The sequence below is a fragment of the Homalodisca vitripennis genome, unplaced genomic scaffold (assembly GCF_021130785.1).
Source record: "Homalodisca vitripennis isolate AUS2020 unplaced genomic scaffold, UT_GWSS_2.1 ScUCBcl_1483;HRSCAF=5168, whole genome shotgun sequence".
Taxonomy (NCBI): Eukaryota; Metazoa; Arthropoda; class Insecta; order Hemiptera; family Cicadellidae; genus Homalodisca; species Homalodisca vitripennis.
In genome coordinates this window covers 82,672-88,671 of record NW_025777595.1, presented here as the reverse complement: position 1 = coordinate 88,671, position 6,000 = coordinate 82,672, and positions in this window count along the sequence as shown.

The window sequence follows — 6,000 nt, the reverse complement described above, 5'->3', positions numbered from 1 at the left end:
CAGTAAAACAGCTAAAGATTCGGTTATTTAACATTCGTGATTTCCTGTTTTGATTTCTCAGATTTGTTTATGGTTCAATGGACAGTATTTTTCCGTTGGTTTTCTGTTTACTCCAAAAAAGTGCGCTAGAACCCTCATATTCATATCTACTTATATATATATATATATATATATATATATATATATATATATATAAAATTCTATTTTTAAATTTCTCATGCAATAATTTGTAACTTTTACCACATTAAATTTAGTACAGGATTGCCACAAATAAAGTAGATAAGATCTGATAAGGTCTCGAGGTTGACAAATGGCCGACATGAAATTGCATTACCTTGAAATATCGTCTCACTTATAACATTTATTAGCTCGATCCTCGCTCACTAACTCCACGCTATTGTTAGGCAACTAGTTATTGAGTATTTAAAATTGTAGGTTACTTCTTACATAGATCATAAATGTACTTTACATTATGTAAATTACATTGATGAGTATATGTAATATCTTAACCCGTAAGAGCCTATTGACACAGTTTTAACTTACACAGAACATAGTCATGCACTTTATTAATATCGGATATGACGTGATAAATATCGATAACATTTGGCCGTTTAAGGGACATTGCAGCAGTCGACACAAGTTCAGATCCAACTTTCCACCTACTACCCCGCAATGCTGACAGATTCTAGGATGTTTTTCACAGACATAATCGTTAACCATTACTGTTATTTTATTATTACCCTGTTTAGAACATGTAGTAATTATAGTCACAAAACATAAAACCTTTTCAACTTGCCAGATTCATAGCGTTGTAAGTGTGTAGCCTGCAATCAGATAATTTTACAGTGGTCCGGCTCATTTCTGGATATAAATATTAAATATAATATCCAGCATTTACCATTACATCTACCTCTTACACAGGTGCTTCTACTCTTCTTTTACTTACAGCATCCGGTTTCAAAATGTGCGCGTCTTGATGCTTCATTACGAACTATCAGGATAGGCTGCACATACAGCGGGGTAGCTAATTTATCATCTTCGGAGCTCTTACATCAAACTTGGGGGTGCTTACTCAGCGCTTGGTCACGGCCCACGATAATGAGTTAGCACTCTTCGATTTAAAGAGAACGTTTATTCAGCATATGGACACGACTATGATACTGAATAACATGCTCTGGTTTAAAGAGGATGCTTATTCAGTGCATGAACACGGTCAAGATGCTGAGTAACCCTCCGGTTTAAAGAGGATGCTTATTCAGCGCACGGACACGGTAAAGATGCTGAGTAACCCTCCGGTTTAAAGAGGGTGCTTATTCAGCGCATGGACACGGTAAAGATGCTGAGTAACCTCCGGTTTAAAAGAGGGTGCTTATTCAGTGCATGGACACGGTCAAGATGCTGAGTAACCCTCCGGTTTAAAGAGGGTGCTTATTCAGCGCAATGTACACGGTAAAGATGCTGAGTAACCCTCCGGTTTAAAGAGGGTGCTTATTCAGTGCATGGACACGGTCAAGATGCTGAGTAACCCTCCGGTTTAAAAGAGGGTGCTTATTCAGCGCATATATATATATATATATATATATATATATATATATATATATATATATCATTATGAAATAAATTATAGTATACATTTGCAATAAAGTTTTGTTACCTAATACCACTATATCTCTATATTTTTTATTTTGATTTCAGTTCTACTTTCCATATTGTTATATGTTTATTTGAAAATGTAAATTCTTATATGCAAAGATATTCAAATAATTGTACAAGAAAAGTTAATAATATTTAGCAGTGCATATATTTTTTTCAATATGACTAAGTAAAAATGACAATGTGAATGGAATGTGTTCATCTCCACTTCACCTTCCGCTCAGCTGAGCAAACAACATATGCACTGGATTACAAAGACTACGCCAATTAGCATTTTAGTTAATGTGTTGTTTTATATGAATTAATTTGGAATTGTTTTTTGTAGAATCGGTTTCCTAAAATACTTTCATTAACAGTTAACTCTCGGCTCGCGCGGTGCGACACAATAAGAAACGCCTTGGCGATGTGACAAAGACGCGGGCGAGTATTTTCACATTCACATGATATAACAATAACAATTCCGTGTTGTTGCTTTGTTTTTGGTGTGAAAAAATATGAGTCCCGACAACACTGTAGTGGCTGGCTTTGTTTAGTGCTCCAACTGCTCCTGAATACAGTTTTGTCTGTCCCATATACCTCGCCCAACTATTGTAATGAAAGAAACCTCTCCGTTATTTAAATATAATTTTTTGTGTAAATGGTTAGCTGTAACCAACGCAATTTTTAAAATCGAGGCACTTAGTAATAGTATGGTTCTTATTATTATCTATTATTACGGAACCAATAATATGTTTCAAACGTATGTAGATATGCATCAGATACATGTTATTTCAGTGTTCTTAGTTAAGATGATCAGAGGTTAAAAGAAATTCTGACTGGCTCTTAAATCAGGATTTGCAGCCGTAGCTGAGTTTGCCTTGTTGCCTAGATCAGAAAAACATAACCATAGGTTTATATGCTCATTACCCCGAACAAGAAGTGTATACATACAGTTAATATTAATTATGTAATTCGCCAAAATCTACTGTATTCGAAAAGCGTCTATTTCCGGCCAACGAACATAATTCATTGTTTCCGGCTCTTGAAATGTATTTCCAGTCTAAGATATGCTATTTTTCAGTACCATAGCTGAGTTTGTCTTATTCAATCGAAGAAAATATACATAGGGCTTAGAAACCTACTGACAGGAAGCGGCGTTGGGTATAAGAGGGCAATCTTACTAATTGTATGCAAAATTTTCAAATAGTAATTTATAAAAGCTTTTGCGTTGTACAGGGTGTATTACGAAAGTAATGCACATGATTTTATTTTGACGTGACTATTTATCGCAGCGCTCGGATAATATGGTGCGGTTTGGGAAGAATGTATTGGGAACTTATCAAATACTTCAAGAGATCTTTGAGAAGGGATGGATTTCGAGATGTCAGTACGAAAGGTGGCACACACAGTCTTCCCCCAAACCCCAAAGAGCATGCATGGGCAAATCTCGTATTAAAACAGTCCTGATTGTCTTCTTTCACGTTCGCAGATTGTCTATTTTGAGTTTGCACCGTAAGGACAAACTGACAACGCAGCCTTTTACCTGGAGGTGCTCAAGAGACTGAGTCGACGAGTAGCGCGCGTCAGGCCTGAAATCAGAATCGTCTTCAAGCTTCACCACAACAATGTCCACGGCAACACGGCCTTCGTCGTCACCCACTACCTGATACAGAACAAGACTCCCGTAGTGACCCAGCGTTCTTAAAGCCCCGAATTGGCTCCGTATGAAAAATTTTTTTCAATTGGATGAATAAATCTATTTTACTTAAAAGATGTGCATTAATTTTAAAATGCACCCAGTATAAGTCGTGATGCCTTTAGGACTGTAGTCAGGGAAAGAATGGCTCATTAAGGCACGTTAATTTTTATTCTTCTATTTTGCCTTAAGCCATAGTAAAAATAGTACGTAAGGATCTCGATGAAAACCAACCATTTACCATATGTGCAAACTTTCATAGTTTTATCGTTTATGGGGGGGGGGTTTACGAGTGTTGATATATTTTCAATGCATTAGATGTTTTAAAGTCTTCAATGGTGCATTTCATGTTATCAACTATTACTTATGGCACTATTATTTGATTATAAAAATATATTTCATATTATATTTATAAAAGAAAACTCACAATTATCCAATAATTTTAATTGTTTTCACACAAGGCCTTTCGGCATACAATGCAATAAACAACTAGACTCCTATTAAATAAAGCTTATAACAAAGGATTGTTTTTAAAGTTTGATCGAAGCTAGTTTCAAGGATTTTCCTCTCATCCCCTTAGGCCAGAAGCAGACCACAAGCGATGTAAATTGAATGCTTTTTAATCTTAGCAGTTTTATAAGTTTGCTTGAGTATATAGTATCCTATTGTTGATCTAGATAAACAATAAAAATCAATTATAGCACTAGAAATATCGTACGAAGACTCGTACAAAAAATATTTTAAATTACTTTTGTTTTCGAAACATACACCTTTTTTGGTCGGTCAATAACATAAAACAACTGTGGAACCGTAAATAAATTAGACTGAAAGTGAATGGCCGAAAAAACATGTTTTTACTGTAGTATTTTTTCATACGTAAGTATGTATATTTTCTTCATTGCTTATAAAAAAGCAAACACAACTATGGCACTTGAAAAAATGTTAGACTAAAAAGAGGTTCCGGTAGTAGAAGTCTATTGGCTGAAATATGCCTTGAAACCCAATATATTTGGATATTTCCTTTATCAGAACAACAAGACAAAATCAACGTATTGAACTGGACCAAAGTAGGTTTCAAAACCTGCATATGTATATATTTTTCTTCATCGCAGTAACAGAAATCTAATTTATTCGTACTTGATATGCGTACATTTCTTAACCATGGACACCACATACTACAAGTCAGATATATGCCTAATATTTTTTTTTATTTCAAAGGGCTCTATCAAACATCTTTTACTAAGAAGACTACAAACTTTGATTTTGAAATAATGTCATCCAGAAACAATCCAAACACATCGGGAACAAAGTAGGGAAGCCCGAGAGCCCTTGGGAGTATTTCAGGGCCCGAGGGAAACTGGGATCATTGAAATCTTACAATGACATTGTTTGTACGCTGCATTTCAGTTCCAATGAATCCTTGAGGTTCATTAACCCTTTATTGGCTAAATACTATTATGTGTAAAATTTATAAAAATTGTAAACTGTATATATTAACAATATAGTGTTGTTAATATACATTACTTTTAATTACAATAGTTCGGCAGGGTGAACGATATTGTAATTTTATCGTTGCTGCACAAACCATAAAGCAAACCAGTAGAAGCGGCAGTGCTCGTGTTTTTCATACAAAACAAAAGCAACAGAGTGAAATGTTGTATTTCACGTAAATATGGAAATACGCTCCCTCGCCTTTGTAACCTCGCCAATGATTAAATCTCGCAGCTCCGAACCACGCGAGCTGAAATATATTGACACATTATTGTATTTCATGTTAATGCCGAAGAACGCTCCCTCGCCTTTGCCACCTCTCTAACAATAAAATCTCACTGCGCCGCACTGCGCGGAGCTCAACTATATTAACACGCTGTTACATTCGTGTTAACGTGAAAACACGGTCCCAAGCCTTTCATAACTCACAAAAGAATAAATCTAACTGGGCCACACCGTGTGAGCTCAACTATATTAACACGCTGTTACATTCGTTTTAACGTGAAAACACGGTCCCAAGCCTTTCATAACTCACAAAAGAATAAATCTAACTGGGCCACACCGTGTGAGCTCAACTATATCAACACGCTGTTACATTCGTTTTAACGTGAAAACACGGTCCCAAGCCTTTCATAACTCACAAAAGAATAAATCTAACTGGGGCGCACCGTGTGAGCTCAACTATATTAACACGCTTTTACATTCGTGTTAACGTGAAAACACGGTCCCAAGCCTATCATAACTCACAAAAGAATAAATCTAACTGGGCCACACCGTGTGAGCTCAACTATATTAACACGCTTTTACATTCATGTTAACGTGAAAACACGGTCCCAAGCCTTTCATAACTCACAAAAGAATAAATCTAACTGGGCCACACCGTGTGAGCTCAACTATATTAACACGCTGTTACATTCGTGTTAACGTAAAAACACGGTCCCGAGCCTTTCATAACTCACAAAAAAATAAATCTAACTGGGCCACACCGTGTGAGCTCAACTATATTAAGACGCTGTTACATTCGTGTTAACGTGAAAACACGGTCCCACGCCTTTCATAACTCACAAAAGAATAAATCTAGCTGGGCCACACCGTGCGAGCTGAACTATATTAACAAATTGTTGTGTTTCATTTTAAATTTTAAACACGCTCCCTCGTCTTTGTCACCTCTTCGTGCTTTA